Below are 23,097 nucleotides of genomic sequence, written 5' to 3' on the forward strand. Positions count from 1 at the left end.
CTTTATCTGAATTTGTAATTTTTTTTTATATTACTTAAGTTGAACCATCCAATAATTTTTTTGCTTAAAGGAAAAACCAAACACTTGGCGCCTTTTTTTACCTTTTTTAAAAAGGTAATTTTGTTTATTATTACAATGCGAAATGTCGTCCAGCTTAGTTCCTAAGATTTCTAAAATCTTTCTGCATCTCTAAACTTTCATACTAGCGCCGTGATAATAGTAATATATATGCTCTTATTTAACACAAGAGAATAATTAAAGAAATTACACTGACTTAAAATATTTGCAGGATACATTTTTAATTATAAATTACTTCATGAAAATGTGATACAGATACGTAATGTGCGACTTGCCTAAAGAATCATTAAATAATAATATCTCCACTGAGCTATCGATGGTAATATACTGTCATCATTCATGTTTCGCTGGTTTAGATCACATATATAATTCCTTCTCTCTTTCTCTCCTGCTCTTTGTCTCTCTCATCCTGAGTTTCCACTATCAACATATGATTACGATTATCAATTATATAAACATATGATTGTCAATTAAAAATAAAGACTATGTTTCAAAATTGCTCTCAGTACTGAAAATCTATCTATAATGTATGTAACAGAAACTATAAATTTTCAGTATTAATAGCAAATTTGAACGTAAACTTTCATTAAAACATAATAAAGGCTATTTCAAAACAAAATTGCTGTCGGTATTGAAAAATTTTATTGTGTACGTAACGGAAACTATACATTTTCAGTACTGACATCAATTTTGATAAATAATTTTTTTATTATAAATTACTTGAAAGTGTGATTAAGATATGCAATATGCGACTTACCTGAAAAATCATTAAATAATGAATTGCTGTTCACTGAGCTATCGGTGATAATGCGCTGTGTTCAGAAAAGACACATATAATTCTCTTTCTCTCTCTCTCTCTCTCTCTCTCTCTCTCTCTCTCTCTTTCTCTTTCTCTCTCTCTCCTACTCTCCGTCACCCCGAGTTTTTATCTATTAACATGATTATAAATTAAATTAAAGCACAATAAAGACTATGTTTCAAAATTGCTCTCAGTACTGAAAATCTATCTATAATGTATGTATCAGTACAGACAGCAATTTTGAAACAGTTGACATTATTTTATTAACACTACACGTCATTTGGGATGCGTTCTTAAATTCGCAACGGATGCTGCCAGATACACCAGAATGTCATTCCATCTTTGTTACTTACGGAAAGTTGAACAAAGATAGGATGACACTCCAGTGCATCCGTTGCGAATTTAAAAACGCACCCTTGATGAAAGCTGGCGCGTAGCGTGAACGAGTTACTGCCGACCCACATGTTTATTAAAATTCTTATCCTTACAACATTATCATTGATTGACAATTACAGCAATAATTTACATCACGCAACATCTCATCTATTTCGATAAATAAACGATTTAACCTCCACTACACATGTCACTTGACACAAGCTGAATTCTGATCCGAGCAACTTACATTAAAACAATGTAAAATTAATAAAATAGTTCTCTGATTTTATATTAGTGTCAATGAGAGATGAGATGTTGTATCATGTAGAAGAATTGTGTATTGGTTAAATGTTGACAATTATAGCAATAATACACATTTTACATCATGCAACATCTCATCTATCTCATCGACACCAGTGTAAAATCTGATAAAATCTGATGAGCTATGTTATTCTCTGATTAATTAATTTTACATTGGTGTCAATGATTAATTGACAATTAAATAAAAAATCAATAATAACATAATCCCATACGCGTCACTTCATGCGAGCTGGTGCATAGCGCGAGCGAGCCACGTGTTACCCACGTGAATTTTAGTTATCTGGTGTTATAGGGATTTTAATTCGATAATCAATAGGTTGCATGTACTTTTTTTGATATCACGGCGCTGATAGCGCGTTTTCTGAAAAAGTAGTCGTATACGATTAATCATTAATTGTATTGTTAATGATTGTGCCTTTTGTTATCAAGAGACACGGAAGTGGCTTGCATTTATTGTGTATAACATGCGACGTTTAATGTACGACGAAGATTGTAGTTTTTAGCGATAAAAAGGTAATTTTATGCTATTATTTGTGACATACATGTCATTTTATAAATATGTACATTGATCAATGCAAATGTCTGAATATGTTTAAATTTATAAATAAAGAATATGATTATTCGGATCTTTTTATATATTTGTGCATTACTTTTGCAAAATCGATAACATGGTACAAACAGAATTAAGATGTGTATTATTATTTATATTTATAGTAATCTTTTGTAATTTTAATGCATTTTTCATATTTTCTTAATGACATATCCAGGTATTTGTGTTGGTTAATGTATATTTGTACCGTAGTTATTTATATTTTAAAAAAGGTAAAAAAGGCGCCAAGTGTTTGGTTTTTCCTTTAAGCAAAAAATTATTGGATGCAACCTAAGTAATATAAGGAAAAAATCACAAATTTAAGATAAAACTTTTAATCAAATTCAACCTAAGTGGTATATACTTTTGGATGATTCAATATAAGTATTATATACTAAGTGTGTCAAATTCAACCTAAGTAATATATAGTAAGTGTGTTAAATTTAACTTAAGTAATATATAAAAAATTTACAAAATTCAAGATAAAACTTTTGATCAAATTCAACTTAAGTAATATATGCAATAGAAAAAAATAATTTGCTTATGTATCAAATAAGATATTTTACATTAAATTCAATCTAAGTAATACATACATCAAATTCAATCTAAGTGGTCTATAAACACTATAAAATGTGTGATATCCCAACAAAATTACCTTTTTAAAAAAGGTAAAAAAAGGCGCCAAGTGTTTGGTTTTTCCTTTAAGCAAAAAAATTATTGGATGGTTCAACTTAAGTAATATAAAAAAAAATTACAAATTCAAGATAAAACTTAATCAAATTCAACCTATTCCTGAAATTAAAGTTTATACTCACACACACACAAAATAACTTCTCTACAAAAATAGTAATATCTGAATTTTATTCAACTTAAGTGATATTTTCTTTTAAGGAAAAATTACAAATTCAAATAGAACTTTTAATCAAATTCAACCTAAGTGGTATATACTTTTGGATGGTTCAACCTAAATATTATACTCACACATAAATTAACTTCTCTACAATAATAATGATATCTAAATATTTTGCGCCAATTATAAGAACAAATATTTTTATAAAAACTAAAACATTATTACTATTCTTTAGCCAGTTTTTATAATACAAAATTTTTTAGATTTGACACTATAAAATTAAAGTATTACGTTTTTTTTTTTCTACAAAAGTAATGATATATATAGAAAATGCGCCAACTATAAAGTAGATGTTTATACAAGCTAGAACACCTACTTTATTATGCTTTGGCTGACATTATAGTTTAATTTTTTATTAAGCCCGTATCAGACTAGAGATTGATATTGAGATTGAAATGAAATATAACCAATTAGTTAGTCAAATTCTAATTCAATCTCAATCTCAATCTCTAGTCTGATATAGCTTTGATTGTCTTAAGTTTGTCTTTAGATACAATTTCGTTAATTACGAAGTATTTTAACGATAAACTTAAGAAGATTCTTAAATATAAGATTAAACTATAAATATTAGCCTTTTGTATTAAATATTGGCTGCTGTGCGCCGATACGAGGCTGCTGTGCGCCTGCAAAAAACAATTGTCAGGAAGTATATTGGCAAAGAGTAAAGAAAATAATATTGAGCTGGTAAATAAGTTTTAATACAAACAAATTATAAATATTACAAATAAATATTTTAATACAAATAAATATTTTACTACAAAAACTTGGCGCTGCTAAACCGAATAATTTGCTTTAATACAAAATCATTTTTTTACAATCTCACTTACATATTAAAACAATACATATAACATACACGCATGCATGAGAGAGAGAGAAAGAAAAAGAGAGAGACAGGTATTCGAACGTATGCACGCATAAGAGACAGATACTACTTTCTTAAAAGTAAATCGCTTCCTTATAAACTAATAAGTTATATTATACTAAACTTAAGTAAATCGCTTCTCTATAAACTAAGTTATATACTAAACACACACACACACACACACACACACACACACACACACACACACACACACCACACACACACACACGCACACACACACACACATTCAGATGCACATACAAGAGAAAAAGGAAGAGCTGGCAAATTATTCGGTTTAGCAGCGCCAAGTTTTTGTAGTAAAATATTTATTTGTATTAAAATATTTATTTGTAATATTTATAATTTGTTTGTATTAAAACTTATTTACCAGCTCAATATTATTTTCTTTACTCTTTGCCAATATACTTCCTGACAATTGTTTTTTGCAGGCGCACAGCAGCCTCGTATCGGCGCACAGCAGCCAATATTTAATACAAAAGGCTAATATTTATAGTTTAATCTTATATTTAAGAATCTTCTTAAGTTTATCGTTAAAATACTTCGTAATTAACGAAATTGTATCTAAAGACAAACTTAAGACAATCAAAGCTATATCAGACTAGAGATTGAGATTGAGATTGAATTAGAATTTGACTAACTAATTGGTTATATTTCATTTCAATCTCAATATCAATCTCTAGTCTGATACGGGCTTAATAAAAAATTAAACTATAATGTCAGCCAAAGCATAATAAAGTAGGTGTTCTAGCTTGTATAAACATCTACTTTATAGTTGGCGCATTTTCTATATATATCATTACTTTTGTAGAAAAAAAAAACGTAATACTTTAATTTTATAGTGTCAAATCTAAAAAATTTTGTATTATAAAAACTGGCTAAAGAATAGTAATAATGTTTTAGTTTTTATAAAAATATTTGTTCTTATAATTGGCGCAAAATATTTAGATATCATTATTATTGTAGAGAAGTTAATTTATGTGTGAGTATAATATTTAGGTTGAACCATCCAAAAGTATATACCACTTAGGTTGAATTTGATTAAAAGTTCTATTTTGAATTTGTAATTTTTTCCTTAAAAGAAAATATCACTTAAGTTGAATAAAATTCAGATATTACTATTTTTGTAGAGAAGTTATTTTGTGTGTGTGTGAGTATAAACTTTAATTTCAGGAATAGGTTGAATTTGATTAAGTTTTATCTTGAATTTGTAATTTTTTTTTATATTACTTAAGTTGAACCATCCAATAATTTTTTTGCTTAAAGGAAAAACCAAACACTTGGCGCCTTTTTTTACCTTTTTTAAAAAGGTAATTTTGTTGGGTAGGAAAGCACGTCGTGTCGCTGGAAACGGACTCGTACACACGCCGACGCGCTCCCCTCGCCGACGTCTCCATCCCTCAACGCGCGCCACCACGCTATGTCCGTCCTTCTTGCGACCGCGTCCTTTCTGCATCGGTCCTTCCCTTTTCTGTTAGGCGGAGGCACTTTTATTTCCCTTTATCGTTTATTATGAGTGGTACGTTACCCGCTGACACGCTCGTCCTCGAAAAAGACGCGCAAGAAGGTGTCGACGAGAGTTTTTTTCTTCCTTTCGTACCGGACTCTCTCCGGCTTCTATCAAATATTCTTCTTTCGCAACGCGGCTGTCATAGAAAACTCCAAAATTCAGGTGGGGAATGTTGGGACTAACTGATCGATATTGTTAGTCGATATTGAATTTAGATTTGCTTGCTTATCTCGTTCCACTTTTGATACGATACGTCTTACTCTGCGTATTCTTCTGTCTTTTTATATTGTATTCAGGAAATCGCTGTATTTTCAATGTGGGTTAGCAATGTTTAAGAAGAATTGAATTTCAAAATATGCTTATATTATAAATATTCGTAAATTTAAAAAAAGTTATGCAGACTCAGTTAGTACAATTCTAGTAGAAATACGTATCATGATGCAAACAATTTGCTAGCAACAGTACAAACACGTTGCTGTCTGATTGTGAGTGATTGTCTGAATCGAAGGGTTGCTATCTCTTTAATGTGTAGAACAATATAATTAAGAAATTTGTAAGGTATAATTGCACTGTGTGCGTACAGCATCAAGAAGTTAGTTCTATTGTAATAAAATAGACAACAGCAATATTTCCATCAACTTCCAAAAAATTTTTATATAAAATAAAATGTGTTATATAAGTATAAAGTATTAGTATAAAGTGTATATAAGTATAAAATTCTTTTCGTAGATATTATTTATATCCCAGTCAACAAAATATCTGTAGTATGTGAGTAAATTAGCAGCAATTCTTCGTACCTAATCTGACACAAATGATCCAAGATTATTTTAATCTAATGTAATTATTGTTATAACTAAAATAAATTATCATATTTATCGTAATGTTAAATAAAATGGTAATTAACTATAAAAAAATTTTGAAAAATAAAGTTGTATAAAGTTCTCTCGATCTTTGCGAGCTGTATGAAAACTGTTTAAAATATTTAAAAAATTCTAGTTTCAATCATAGCAGCAAGTATTGTGAATATTTTGCTTTAAAACAAAAGTTGATTGATTCAATAGTTTCTGGGAAAAGCCTTGCACAAGATTGAAAAACATAGTTTTGAGAAATTGCATTAAAGTTTAATAGTATATTCTTCGGCTCATACGCCGCATTTTTTAAAATGTGAAAGCAACGACAACTTATACAAATTTTATTAAATTTTATTAAATAAGCCTTAAGCTTATTCTCAAGAGTATAAAGATTGGGAAACCGATTAACTAAATTAGATAAAATTAGATAAAATTTTCAGTAAAATTTAAATTTGTTTCTATCATTTTCTATCAGTTTTTTTTCTAATTAGGGCTGCCTTTCTGTTACAATTTGCCAATAAGTTACATATGAACAGATTCTATTATATTTCTGATAGCCGTCTGGTATCATTTGATTACGGTTATATTATGATGAGATTACGGTTGTAGTCCGTAGCAGCTACAAACTGAAAAATCATATATTAGATCACTTTCCAACTTCTACGATTCTCATAATTCTTTTATGGCTGGAAAAACAAAAATAATGTTATTCTGTTGCAATCTTAATTCTTTCTCCGTATGCAATGAGTCACAGGAATATAGTTGCAGGACACGAATTTTATACACACACATACGCCCACGTCTTTTTAAATATGTACACACACATATCCACTCACCCCTCTCTCCCCCCGGGAGGAAGGGGCAGAGTTACCAATACTAGCATACTTTGTTTTTTCGATATATTTTTTAAACAAAGGTTAGAAATAAAATTTCGTAAACTTTGTAAACATAAATACAGATTAGAAAGTGTTTTATATCAAATAATATGCAACAGTTTTTATAATATTGTTTTATGATTTGCAATAATTAATGTTTCTGCGACATAATAAAAAATAAATGTATAAGAAATTGGGCCCCAAGATTAACATAATGAACAGTAATGGACCTATATCAATTTACGCTCTATGCCTTTATGTTTCATACCGCGTTATAAGAAAAATACAAAAAAAACAGTTTTAGGAAGCAATAAACATGTAAAATAATCCAATTTTATTAATAATATGCATATTTGCCAGAATATATGTTTAACCCTTTTGTATCTCTGGGATATATATGTTCCACTTACAAAAATTATAATAACTTTGAAACAAATAATCCTATCAACTTCTACTTGTTTTAAAGAGGAAGGTTCAAGCTACATGTGCAAACCGTGGCACATTTTTATGTTATGTTTTCAATAAAATATAGTATGTAAATTTTACGAAAAATCAATTTAGGTAGTAAAAAATAACTGTGTATTACATTCAAAATTGATTTGATGATAATTATGTACTTGAAATCTTATTTAATTGTAAAAGAAATACAAAAAGATTAAAATTTTATTATGATAAAGATTGTAATAGTTCAAATGTGTAATCAAAGTGTGTGCAATCCACTACTTGTCTTTTAATTTTTCAAAATATTTTTATTGTTCTAAATATATAATATTTTATGTTTAACAGTCGTAAATATTTTTTGCCTTTGGTTTGTAATTAGTAATCAGAAAAGAACCTTGCTCCGCGCTTATGTTTTAAATATATCAATATTTTAACATTTTATGACCGTTATCTTAAATCTGTTATTTTAAATTTCAAATTTAATAGTTGAAATCAGTATCTTCAAAAATCTACAAAACCATCTCTATATAAAATGTATTTCTTCTGGCAAGCCGGAGGCTAAAAAGGTTAAACTACATTATATAAAAGAAAGACATGCAAATATTCTTGTTTTTGAAAAATATATTTTTAGCAGAAAAAAATTATGAATATATATAAACTATGGATTTTTATTTGGTTAATTATTATTAACAAATCAATGTTTTTATCAATAATACAATGTTTAATTTCCAAAAAATAAGGTGGTACTGCTTTAGGATGCTTCTTCGCGATGCGTATTAACTTCTTCTATATATTTATATATTGCAATTACTATTATCATGATTACATATAGAGCACAATGTGTGCTGCAAAAACATGTTTTAACTCCATACGTTATCATTAAAGTGGATGAACAAAACAGTTGCAGTCTGCAAATTTGTCAAGCTGTCATGGACTTCTAGCGTACGCATTACTTCATTTGCGTCACTTTACTACGGTCCCAAGTTTATATACATTTTCTTTCCACTGTCTCTTGCCGATAAACTTCTTCTAACTAGAAGGAAGTTTAAGATGGAAAATTCATACGCACGAGTAAAACTGTCTTCACTTGTACGTCATTGAGAATTCTTCCGCGCGCTTCATATTGCGGAAAGAATCCCGCGCGCGCGCGCGGGCGCGCGAGATAAATCGAGTTTTGGAACGTGAGTACGCAGAAGGAGAGGCAAGGGAGACAGGATCTTATTGAAGATAGGTGTGTGCTTAGTGGACGAGCGCGATTTATCCGCTATTTCTCACGAGATTTATCTACCCATTCTTTAATCCTTCTCCGAGCCGCGCCGAGAAACTTCCGCTATCTTTTTTTAATCGACTTCAAACTATTTTTTTCCTCACGCCCACCCTTTGTGCCAGACGGAGGTTCTTCGCGTGCGCGCGCGCGCTTGCGATAAATCGAAGTCGTAAGGATGGAACCGAATGGGGGAGAAAGCGAGAAAGTAGATCTCATCTTATTGAGAACGTATAAATGTTCAGAACGTGTGCGACTCTTTCTGCTATTTCTCGCGAGACTTTCTATCGTCTCTTTAATTCTTCTGTGTGACTGTGGGAATAAAGTCGAATCGAGAACGGCGCACACGAGCTAACCAGACGGATTTTATCGTACGTCATACGCTTCAACGAAGATTTCATGCGTACCGTAAACTGAGCTTAATCCATTCATGCATTTTCTCTTCGAGAGATAATACCATTTTGATTCTTTGTAAATGAAATATAGAGATGGTATATAAATGCACCAAAATTTTTGCCAACGTTTTTTTTTTTCTTATTGAAATTACCTAGATCTTCTAAAATATTGTAAAATTTAACGTCAAATATGGTACTTCTATCCAATATGTCCCCCTAAGATTTGGAGATTTTTCTAATATTTTGATGAATACGAAATTGAAAAATAAGGTTCAAATTTAAAATACGAAACACTTCTGGAACTAAAAAAATTTATAAAATATTTTCAATTATTTATATAAGTATAGTAAAGATTTTAAAAAGAAATAGTACTTGGGACATGTTGATTACATATATATCCAATGTAGCCCAACTATGTATTTTCCTCTTTTTCGTAAATATTTTTGAAAAAATGCGAAATAACGGAATGTTTAATTAAGCATTTATTAATATACTTATAAAAAAATTACACATACAACTATTCATTAAATAATGAAACTGTGTTTATTTACAAGAGGCGTTATCTTAACTTTTACCTGTCAAAAAGCTTAATTCTAACTAATTAAAGAAAGACAAGAAATACTAATCAAAAATTAAACATTAAATAAAGAAACAGAATCTTAACTTTCTTGTATATTAATAAGATATATTGTGTTTTTAGTAGTGTCTCTGGCCATAATGGTTTTACAATACAAAAAGCTATCTCTCTTTAATTATAAACAAGATTAAATAAAAATCTAAAAATAGTGTTAAAAAGCCTAAATAAAAAGCTACAATAATATAAAATGTAGATATTTATAATTGTTACATAACGGTTACATAAAGCAAAAACTTACTTCTGAAATTTCAGATTCAGAAGAACATAATTTGAATGAAGTGCAATTACAAGCCATAGAATGGAGATATTAAGCAGTTAACTAGCATAAATACATCATATCGACTTCCTGAGCGATATATTAGCGTTATCTGTGAAATTTATTGTGTAACTATTTGAAAATGGGGGGTGAGGCAAATTGGGTACATGGCCATATTGGGTACAGGTACCTTATATATTTATGTACTTATTTATATGTGCTTTTAATATATTTGACTTTAAATTCTACAATGAAAACAAAGAGAATCTTTATATTAATTTTTCATATTATATTACAAATTTTATAACATCAATAAAGCTAAAGCGCTGGCAATTTGTCAGACTGACGCATTTAGAAACGAAAATTCTAACAGCACGCCAACTAATCGATATGCTTTTGTAAATTTCTGGGAGAACGGGCCATATTGAGGGATGGCTGAAGTTCGTGTAGACGAGGAAAGAGCTCGTCACGGACAGGCAAGTGCAGAACAATTCCCGTCGTCCTCATTTTATCGGTCGATCTACCCTCGCTTTAATTCCAGTACAACGGGAGGCACGTCCCCCTCGCAAGATGAAAATCTTTTATTTACACACGTCATGCGGTTGTAACTTTTTGTTTTTACATCAAAAATTTTACCCGCGCCCTTTTTACCCTAGCGAAGGATTTTGCACCCTCGCACGAGATAAGAGGACTCGGGTACTAGACGGGCTTATGTAGAAAGAGAAGGGTGCTCTCTTATTGCGGATAGGTTGGTGCTTAGTGGATGGGCGCGATTTATCCGTTCTTTCCAGCAAGATTTATCCGCCCTTTCTTTAACAATCCCTTCCTCCCTCTTCTTCCGTCCACCTTCTCTCTTACTCTATCCTCCCGGACCTTCGCCTATCATCAGAGGCGCAATACGTCTGACGCGATAAGTGAGTGCGCGCTCCGATAGTAATAAGTTCCCGCAACTCTCTCGCACGAAGGAAGTCGAGCCAAACTTCTGCCGTGCGTATCTTATTAACGTTTCTAGTGACGTTCACTCTTTCGTCTCGCAACCCAAAAAGCGCACCTTTTACAGGCGCGCGCAAATGCTCCTCGCAATTAACTCTGCAGGATGCTTTAAATTCTCACCAAATTACCGGACCGTAAATTTTGCGTCACATACAAGTAGCCGACCATTTGCTTCCAGCTTTCTGTCTACTGATGCAGAAGATGTGAAATCTTTGTCAGGAGTCTTTGCCGTCTAAAGTTTTCACAAACAGAGCCAATCATCTATGGAGAAATCTATATCTATCAAATCTTCCGAAACTTCAAAATTATCAAACATTCTTCCCAAAGATTTTAAAGCTGCCTCAAAATAATATTTTTAACGAGCGCTTCTTTCTGCATGCTTCAATAAGTTAATAAACATAAACACTTTTTCGTCCCCCCCCCCTCTCTCTCTCTCTCTCTCTCTCTCTCTCTCTCTCTCTCTCTCTCTCTCTCTCTCTCTCTCTCTCTCTCTCTCTCTGTGTGTGTCTCTCTCATTCGTTTCTTTAAAAATTAATAAAATTTAACATTTTATTTTTAATCTTTCCAAATATTAAGAGGTATCCTACTTTGTTAGATTTAAAAAAAACAGTTTTAAAGAATTTTTTAGAGGAAAGTATTGAAACAAGTTTCAAAACGTAAATTTTGTAGAAATATTTATTGATTTTTATAGATTATAATATTTTTTATAATATATTATCGCAGATTATTTAGTGGATGTTATATAGATGGAATTAAATTAGAGATCGTATCTCTTCTACTGATATAATTGGAAATCGCTGATTAATGAAATTTCGTAATTTATACTAGAAGTGTACGAATAGTTTAAATTTGAATTGAATCAAATTACAATAGATTCGAATTCGTTCTTTCAAATCTGAAGAGTCCTATCGAATGGTGAAATAGTTCAAGAATTATAGATCAAAATCATTCGATTTTAAGTCGAATTGTAATATTTTATATACTTTTTACCCTTATTAGCGGATAAAAATCAACTATTTAATATTTATTATTATATTATAATTGTAATAATTTTTTTTAAATTTAAATTGCTAAATTCTTTTTCTTGTAACCGTTTTTAAATTTTTTAATTAAGAAATACTGACATTTTTTATTCTTAATTATTTACATTTTTATAGAAGTTTATGAAAATAATTTGTTTTACTCATATTGACCCTATATTCAGGCAAACAAAATAAAAAAACACGGTAGTATTTTACACAAATAAACACACAGCGCGACAATGTTCCGTAGATACGTGAGCTGGTGAATTACCTGAGATTACCGAATCTCAATAATGACTGATCAAGTTTTGATTAGGCTCAATAGAAAACTTGGATTTAATTTGTTTAAGAAAATTGTTCTTTTTTTTTTTACCTTACGAGTGGAGAGTGAGTATCGCAAGTGTGAATATAAATTTTACATTTAAGATACGTTGTCACTCTTAAAAAGCGATGTCCAGTTCACACTTTCAACACCAGTACTACTTGGACTACTTGTGGACAATATCATTTCTAGGTTTTGATCTTATTAAGATATGATTTTATCAAGAATCGAGAAATCAAAAATTGAAAATAAACGCTAGATTGCTGTTATTCATGATCGCTTTGCAAATCAAGTGATTCATGTATACTAAGAAAAATAATTATAATAATTATACTTGAAAGTCTTTTATTTGAAATAATTTTTTTATTTTACACTGTTATCTTTTTAATTTTTCACGATTAAATTATATATTTCATTAAAATATATTGTTTAGGTTAATATAAAAGGACTATTAAATGAAAATACAAAAATACAACTTGGGCCTTATTTTTTTATAATTAATAATTGTACAACAGAATTATATTTTCAAAAAAATTTTATTCCTAATTAGCGTAATTTCATAATTTTATACAGTTTTTTTTAATATCATATTATTTGAGTTAAATAACACAATTTTGTGATATTATTTTTTTATGAAAAATTAAATATATTACTGCAGTCTGTTTTGTAAGTTTTTTTTATTGAAAAGCACATATACTTGGCGACTTTTTTATATTTTTTAAAAAAGTAATTTTGTTTATATTTAAAAGAAAACAGGATGTTAAAAGAAAAAAGACACTATATATATATATATATATATGTATAACTGCTAGAAGTTAACGGAAAATAATAACACAAAATTTTCGTTGTTACAGTATATTTTCCTAAATTTATTGTATTTTACGGATATTCATGAAGCAATGGGATACATGCCTTCAGAGTCGGCGTCGTCTTTGACATCAATAAATTTCCCTTGTCCTATCATTACTATCTAGCCCTTACTATCGTACTCTAACCGTCAACCTTTGATTTGTAAGTGCGAAAATGAGCAAACACTTCACTCATCGTCCGTAGATTTATCATTTTACTCGAACCGGTATGAATAGTGTTAGGTTTACCGAATAGACAGAGAGTAAGAATGAAAGGATGAGCCGATATGTCCAGGGTAATGAAAGACATGCGCGGTCAGAGAGATAGACTATGAGAAAGAAAAAGCTTAAACGCGTGAGCACGTGGCCGGTTATAAGACCGATATATGTGATAAAGAACGGAACACGACGCGACATCGTCGCTCATTAATCGAAGACAGAAAGAAAAAGAAAAAGAAAAAGAAAAAGAGAAAGAGAATATCCATAAAGATTAATGACAAGCCGTCGGTGATTCGAATTTCGTGGTTATAGGATAACGCGGATATCTTAAGGATAACCCAAGAGATACGCTCCGTACGTGTATCCATTCCAGACGCAAGCGTTCCTGCATCGCCCTACCCAGTTACAGAAATCCTCACCTATGTGTCGCCGCCACCACACTATTGCCAACAACGAGCAATGTGTGCATGTGGCCATGAACGTCGTTTTCAGAAGAAAAGAGCCAGTGAAACGATAAAAGCGCGAAAGCTTCGCACCGTTTGCACTTCGCTTTATTATTGGCACTTTTTTTCGTATCAGGTTAAACCCCGCGACTTATATGTCTTGTTTCGATTTTTCGCTATCCTAGTGAAAAGAAAACTGTGAGACGTCTTTCTGGTCGAGTAATATCGATCCGGGGTATCGATGGTACATACCGACTGATTGAGAAAATTAAACGCGAAAAAGAGGGCTGTTATGCGGCGCCATATGGTGGTGGCAAGTTAAAGAAAATGCTGGTTCTAGAATTCTTTTTCTTGGAGGTATATACAGCACAAAACGAATTTAGATGAAGGCAAGACGCTTGCCAGCTGATTCCTTACGCTATTAACGCCAGTTTTGTATCATAAAAGAAATATTATCACATATTCCAAAAAAAAGTTATTCTTTTGAAAACATTTTAAAGAAAGATCTGATACATACATTTATTAAACTAATGCACAACAAAATTATTTAAAAATTTAGTTTTTTACTAATTATAATAAATTAAAGTTTCTGTAAAGATATAAAAAAAATACAATTTACAATTTTATTGCGTTAGAATTATAATTTTTCATTAATTCTTTACCCTATATCGAGAGAGAAATATAATATTTTATGGCTGACTTTCATATATGTATTAATTTTATATATTGATTACACAATATGCATTAATTACATTCTTGTATATACATTAATTTATAATATCAATAATATACAGTCTCTTGGAAAGACAGAAATAATATAATGAATAAGATATGTAAGATGTAATATATTAATAATATGTTATAATTGATGGACTGTTTTATTGCAACACGCCAAAGAGAATTTAAAAAACCGCGTAGAAAACAGAAAAAAGAAGGAAAAAGAGCGAGACAGAGAGAAAAAGAGAAAAAGAGAGAAAGACATAATCGTTATCTATTAGACGCTTTGGGACTACATCTCCTGAAGCGTAAAGATATAAAAATTCAGAGAAAAAAAGTGTGACATACAACAAGGTAAACAACATGCAAACAGTATTAAAAATAGAAAATTACAAGAAAAAAAAGAGAAAACAAGAAATAAAATAAAAATGATAACATAAATAAAATTAAAAATAACTACATAACATAACAAAAAAAATTCAAAATAGTACCGAAAAGAATGAGAAAAAAACAGCGCTGTAGAATGAACACGAGTCTAATGGCGAATTTGATTGGATGTACCAGTGCGCACTAGCGCGTACTGGGTGCACTCTCGTTTAATGCAGTTTAGTTTTTTCCATTCTGAATACAAGCCAACAAAATACGAAACACTAAACAAGGGCGCACTAGTGCGCACTGGTGTATCCAACCAAATTCGCCATAAGGTTGCGAATTAGGTTGGATACACTAACTGCGACAGATCAGATGGAGACCGCAAACATCTTACAATGACTGCGAATATAGATAATGATACAAGTTGTGCCTGAAGAACGTTAATAGAAGTTGCGTTGCAGATTTCAGAAAAAATAACATTCCAGAATTCAGCAGCAACAACAAAACGAGACATTTAAAGAATTCTGTTCCAAACTTATTTAGGCCTACTGACGCTACAAAATTTCTTGCAGAAGTAATTATTAGGTGATAAACTTAATTTCTCCCACTCGCTACTAGAAACCACTGGCTCCAACATTAATGAGTTTCAATAGTGAAGTCGCATGTCTTTTGTAGTTTATACATTGCTGAAAGTGATTCAGTCCTCACAGATTAGATTGATCGAAGCGAAAGAGATTTTTCAATTGATCTCTGAAAATAAACCGCGATAAGCTGTTTTTCCGACATGTGTTTCTTTACTACTTCAAAAAAATCGCAGCTAAAACACATTGTTTATTATTCAAAGTATATGGTGATAAAACTCTATCAAAAGGAACATGTAGAGTTTGGTTTGAACGCTTTAGAAAAGGTGATTTTTACGTGAGAGACAAAGAACGTCACAAAGAACAACCAAAACGCGTTCTATCGTCGTGGGATTGCCTCATTGCCGGAGAAATGGAGAAAAGTGACAAAAAAAGCGAAAATTACTTTGATTAAGGTATTCATTCATATTCCCTTCGAAACAAATCAATTTTGGAGACAAAAAAACGACAAGAATTAAATTTACCACCTAATACTCCTAGCCGCGTGAACTGCAGTCTGACCTTTATTTCTCAAACATTTGAACACGTGACAATTGGCATCGGTTTTTTCACATCCACGCTCTTTTGGCTTTATCTCTGACTTCCATCAGAAACGGACAGCCACGGTACCAGCAAGTGTCTCGGTTGTATGATCCAGTAGAGAGCACATTTATCATAGCATTTTATAAGACGATCGCACAGGATTTCCACCTTGGTGTCAGCCTATTAGATCTGAAGAAAACATTTTAGTCATTAGATTCAAGTTCAATCAGAAAATCATCCAGACAAAAGGAACAAAAGTCCTTGTTTAGGATTCGAGACTCTTCACGAAATATTGAAACTCGAGTTCTAAACATACGTTCTTCATTATTTAACATTGCCCACTGGCGAAACGTCGTGACAGTGGAATTTGACATCGGGTACAACAAATAATATAACATCAACGGTTTTGACCATGGATCTCCGAATTCTACTGGCACGTCAGAGCAGCATGATCGATTCGTGACGATCGGTTGCTTGATCTCTTCCCGATACTTGTATTCTAACGCCTATTATCGGTGGGGGTTTACGCGATTTGCCTTACGAGGCGCCTGCCGTTTTTTGTCAATCATGCGCCTGCTGACGCCCGTCAAACTCTTTGCTCCGTTTAATCTCAGCTCTCAAAAGTCGCGCGTCGCGTTGTTTTACAAACGACATTAATTGATTGACTATGTAATTGTGTTTGGATCTATTATCAATACAATTTGTGACGCCTAAATTTGGAGAAGCGACATGGAATTCGCGTTCGCGGTTGTATGTCTGCTTCGCGGCTTTACTTTTGTTTCCCGTGATCAAGATCTCCACTCTAATAGAGCGTCGCCTCACGCTCGGCAAGATTTCCGTCGCGGAAACAATTGGCAGATCGAAAACATACTCAAAGAAGATTTCCGTTCGTCAGCTCAATCCATCGCTCCTCCGTGCTGTCTCAAGCTAAGATCCATTGTAATACCGTTGATGTCTGTGCATCCACGAATAAACACAAGCATTTGCTACATAAACTTGTTCATTTTCTTTACATTTTTTTTTGTGTACTCGTCTATCTCTTTAGTGAATCTACGGATTTGCGCAACGTGCACTCCGCGCTTATCACTGAGCGGTTTCAGCTTCTCGCGCGCTTAGTCGCGGTCGCAATCGATCTCGCGCGCACAGTCCCGAACCTTATTACACTTTATTACACTTACGAATTTATTATACTTATGTTTAGTTTTGATCTTGTATCGAATGTTCATGAGATCGTGAGTAGATTAAAAGCAGACGTTCGTCTGTTTATAGCTGAATTTTTCTACATCATTCAAGATGCACAAGTCCAGTTAAATTTTAAATAAATTTCAATAAGCTCATTGTGTATGCAACGAAAGCGCCTGAGTCAGCAACTGTTCAAGGCATGGAAATCGTGGTATCTTAACCCATTAACGCCAAAATAACACAGAAATTTTTTCTAATTTTAGGCCAACAAATTTTAATGAAATCTTGATCAGTTTATTTTGGAATTAATCTTTCTAGACGTTTTCAGGTCCACTCTTTACAATACGATTACTTAGAAAAGTCAAAAATATCAATTTTCATTGTTTTTAGACAAATGTAAACAAAAAGTCATGTTTTTTCAACCTGTTTTTTAAAGAAAAAATATTGCTTTTATATTGAAAACTGCACAAAACGTGTTATTAACAGTTGTACTTCAAAAATATGTAGGTATTTATTTTAATTTTTTTTCTAAATGTGGCACACTAAAAAAGATATTCAAAATTGCAAATTTTCTTTCATATCTATTTTTTCGTCTTTTTCTTCATAATACTAAAATATTCATCAAAATTAAAATGAAAAAGGCCGTTAGATCCAGGAGTCTTCTATCTCTCATGGAAACTTATCAAAATCGAGAGGATACCGGAGAAGCTGCAAGATCTCCAACGTTGCCCAGCCATCTACCAGACGACTCGAGGTACGCAGACCATTGGCACTAGCTCGATAACGATAGAGTGTGCCAGACTGTCGCAGACTGTGCCAGAAATCTCGCTGGCACAAGTCTCCGAAGACGCCGGAATTACTCCCTAGAACATTCGAGAAGCGACCTCTATCACTCCGGTCTGAAGAAACGATTCCGTCAACTCTTCGGGAGTGACAGCGACGAAGATTAAAGCGACCTTGTCGCCTCAGGCACCTTCGGGTGTCGCATAATCTTTCCGCCACTCCAAGGAACTTCCGTGGCATCATGACCATCCAGAGGACATATCACCATAGGACAACTGGAGATCGAACTAGAGAACCACAATCTCAATTACATCAAGCTCACAAAGTGATCAATGTACACACTGACATATAAACAATTGTATTAAATTGAAAATATGTAGTACACGCTTCGAATTCAATTCGACATTTCGTGGATCTTATTGAGCGGACCTTTTCTATAATATTTTCTTTAATATTTTCTCACAATATCTAACATTAATTTGTCCTTCAGTGTCTTTCAAACTCGATTCTCGATTTTTCGCATTTTTTCATATTTCTTTCTTGACTCATTACATATTTCAATCTTGTTTCATCAAAATACAATCCGAACAATAATCTCGAATCGACAACAGTTATAATTCTATTTTCACATCTGCTTGAGTTTCGCGAGGAAAATTGTGATGATGTAATTCCATATATTCTTTTAGAATTTAATACACAAATCAACACACACAACTCTTATGCCATCACATTATAAAAATATTATGTGTATATATTTATAAATAATTAAAAATAAGACGAAAAAAATTGATTAAAAAATCTTTATGAACAAAGAAGAAGGACCGATAAGCTATCTCTTTGAACTTTATTATAACTTATCGTGTTACGTCCAGCCGGCAGCCTTATGGGATTTTACTCTTTATTCGGTAGGAAGGATATTTCAGGGAGAACAGGTAAGGCAAGGAAGAACGTAACAAAACGTGTAGAATTCCCGCAGGGACACAGTTTAAGAGAGGGTAGGTGCCTCGGGTCGAACGCACTTTTTATGACTCAAAAATATAGGTCAGTGTGCCGATAGGCCCGCTATAACCCGTTTCGAGTCGTACGTCCGTCGGTCCAAGTTTCGAGTCAACGAATTGAATCGCTTTAACTCGGGATCGGACCAGATGGAGTCTTTGTTCGGGATAGGCGAGGTCGTTATTAATTAAAATAAATGATAAAGTTTCACATAAAATTAACAAAAGTATTTATTCTAATAACAAATAAAAATAAAAATTTAAAAAAATACAAATAAGCGCTGAAGTCGTGGTTTGACAATTTGTAATAACGGTATAATCGAATTTAAAATACATAGTGAGTATGTATATAGTTGTACAAATATTAAATAAGTATATAGTGGGCGGAGAAAGGGAAACAAAGAGATTTTTGTTTTTTTAATTCTACAGTATTAACGGTAAACGCGGAGCAAAGAAATGACGAAGGGTTTATTAAATGGTTAGATGGGGAAAACATAGATGCTTGGAGTCATAAGAGGATGAAGAATAACGTAGGAGAGAGTGGGGGTGGAACATCTTCGGGTTTTAGAGAACTGATCTAGGAGTAAATAAAAGAAACAGGAGGAGCGGGGACGTTTCGAGGATCACACGGGGGTTCCTCGAGATTGTGGGATGGCGTAGGGATAACTTGAGGATCGCACGAGGGTTCCTCAAGGTTGTGAGATGGTGACGGGATATCTGAAGATCACACAAGGGTTCCTCAAGGTTGTGAGGTGGTGTCGGGAACTTGAGATTCGCACACGGGAGCCTCAGGTTGGTGTAAGTGTGTGTAAACTTGAGATTCGCACACGGGAGCCTCAGGTTCGTGTAAGTGTGTGGGAATTATTTATAAATAATAGGAGGGTGTCTTAAAAAATTAAAACGGGAGAGAGCAGATGAGTAACGTAAAAACAAAAGAAATTATGATTGTGGGACTTACTCATCGTTGGTTCTCGAGCAAATCTGTCGGAATCAAAGGGATTTCTTGACCGGATGGAACGGCACTAAAGTTTACTTGCGCACTGATTCTACATGATTACTAACTAACTAACTAACCCTAAAAACGTAACTCTAAAACTTTAAACGTAACTGAACTCACAACTAACTACTCTCAACTGACTATTACTGACTATTATTACTGACTCCTTTTCTTCAAGATTTGGTATTATATATACAGAGTCTTACAAAGGGAGGATCCAGATGTGGGTGGTTCAAATATTCTAATTGGTAGGACTCTCTTTCAGGATTGTGTGGTGGGTGAATTCTAAGTTTTCTTATTGGAGAAATAGTTTTTCCTCTTTGCCCAATCATACGTTGAGTAATCTGTCAAAAGTTTCTCTGTTTCCTCCCACATTCTTTCAATTTTATCGAAGGGATCCGACCTATCGCGTAGGTTATCTTCCCTTTGGGTTTAAGAGATAAATAATTTTTTCTATCGTGCTAGACGTGCTACAGTATGGGTTGCAGATGGAGGAAACGGTTATTTATTTTTTGCTTATGTTTAGATACTTTATTGCTCATTTTTTGTGAGGAAACGTGAAACTTTGCTTATATCCCATGTTTGTTTTTGAATTTCTATCTTCAGAATTTATTATTTGTTGACTCAATATTCAAAAGGAGTCGGAATTATCAACTTGGTCGTTTCGTCCATCTATGTTTGTCATTACGTTTCTAATAGACTAATTCTAGACGCATAAAAAATTATCGGAGACCGTTGAAACGGAATTTCTTTTGTAAATTATTCGTTTTTCTGACGAAGGGAAATCGTGGAGTCTGCCGGACGTAACAATCAAAAACAATTATTTAATACATAAAACACTAAATTAAGCAATTTTCAGTCTAAATGGACACGTTGAACGTTATCTTGTTTTAAACATACAAATTCATATTTATGGGCATTTTGTACAGTACTACACAACTCATCTGAAAATCATGGATATTATTATGAAGACTAGAACCAGGAGACCGATCTCTGTGGTTTTGAGGCAAAAATCTGTTAGTAATGTAGTACCAAATAGTGGCGCTGACGATGCTGGTACACCGGGATAAACCGGAATATATTCCAACTCTAGATACAATCGTCTAGTCTATGTTTATCGTAGTCAGCCATGCTAGTGGTGCTAGGCTGTACGCAATTGTTGTATTGGTATAAGAAAATTGAGATATATCTATTTTACATTTAGAATACTTATAAGTACTCTAAATGTAAAATTGCTAAGATTTTTATTATAAATTTGCATTTATTGTCAAATGCTTGTCGTTATACTCCATATTGTTTCCGGTAAATCACTGTCGCCAGCGCCACCATTTGGTACTACATTTCTAATAGATTTTTGCCTCACTTTTGGAGGTGAAATCAGGCTTAGTTCGGTCTCCTGGTTCTATCTAGTCTTCATAGATATTATATTGGAAAATCATGAACATTATAATATAAAATTATTTTTGTACATAAAATTGACGACGACAGTAAAATAGGTCAGATAACACACACACACCTGGTTGAAACCTGTGAAAAATAATTGTCTTTTATTGTACTAAATCTATAAGATGAAAAAAAAACTAACTTTGTTACCCTAGAAGATTATGTATTATAGTTACGTATTATACCCAGATAACACAGTGTCTTCTTAAAGAATTTATAAAGTAGTCTACCTTTCTGAACAGTAATTCCTGAGGAATTCATAGAAAAATACTTTAAGAATACCGTAAAAAGTTACATGTACCATGATTCGAATTCCTCAGGACTTCTTAAAGTATTTGCATAGAATTATTTGTTAGAATTCCTCAGAACTTCTTAAAGTATTCATATAGAATTACTTGTTGGAATTCCTCAAAACTTCTTAAAGTATTCATTAGGACTTCTTTAAGTAGATATCTCAAACGGAATTAAAAAATTTATTTTCACGATTTCTGTTAAATGTTCCGATTTTTATAATATTGAAACGTTTCTCAGAAAAATTTAAAAAATAAAAAATTCTGATTAATTTTGTAAAAGAAAGATTATACCATGTTTCAGCCAAGCCATAATCGTACCTGTTAAAGCATGTTTAATTTCTGTACCTGAAAAACGGTCACCCATCCAAGTGTTAATCATCGCCAATGTTTCGGTTAACATATACCCAACATTTGGAAACGCGGTCATATTATCTGAAGCCAAATAAACGTACTTCAAAATGAGTTGTTTACTTAAGTATTTAATAAGACATTTTTTTATAATAATACGCGTATGCTTGGAAATGAATTGTGTCCTGGAAACGAACGTTAGGTCACAAATCGATATTTTTACTTCTTCATAGAATTCAATACAATTAACATACATACAAATTTTGGAAACACAGTCAGGTAATACTAGCTCACATGTGTCTTCAAAGCCGTACGATTCATAGGCGTGTAAAAACAACATAAAAGACATATGTTATACATAACCTTACTTTAATCATCTATATGTAAGTCATATGCGAATTACGTCTTTTATGTTGTTTTAAATTATTATGAATCATTTGGCTTTAAAGGCAGAGATAGTATTACCTGATTGCGTCCATATTTTGTATGTATGTTAAATGTATTGAATTCTATGAAGAAGTAAAAATATCGATTTGTGGCCTAACGTTCGTTTCCAGTACACAATTCATTTCCAAGCATACGCGTATTATCATAAAAAATATCTTATTAGATACTTAAATAAACAACTAATTTTGAAGTACATTTATTTGACTTCAGATAATATGACCACGTTTTCAAATGTTGGGCATACGTTAACTGCGTTGAATTCCTAAAAGACATGATAATATCGTTTCTTGGCCTAATGTTTGTTTCCAGGACACAAACACACCACCGTA

The 23,097-nt window shown here is 32.3% G+C and overlaps 1 long non-coding RNA gene across 1 annotated transcript; it reads right to left on the reverse strand.

Annotated features, from left to right (window-relative positions):
• Positions 1-274: 274 nt before the first annotated feature.
• LOC118648409 lies at positions 275-2,418 on the reverse strand. The gene is made up of 2 exons (XR_004965285.1): positions 836-2,418; positions 275-498 (listed from the first exon to the last, which is right to left on the reverse strand). It is a non-coding gene; the product is annotated as an uncharacterized LOC118648409 (long non-coding RNA).
• Between the last annotated feature and the right edge of the window lie 20,679 nt (positions 2,419-23,097).

This window comes from Monomorium pharaonis, unplaced genomic scaffold (assembly GCF_013373865.1).
Source record: "Monomorium pharaonis isolate MP-MQ-018 unplaced genomic scaffold, ASM1337386v2 scaffold_420, whole genome shotgun sequence".
Lineage (NCBI taxonomy): Eukaryota > Metazoa > Arthropoda > Insecta > Hymenoptera > Formicidae > Monomorium > Monomorium pharaonis.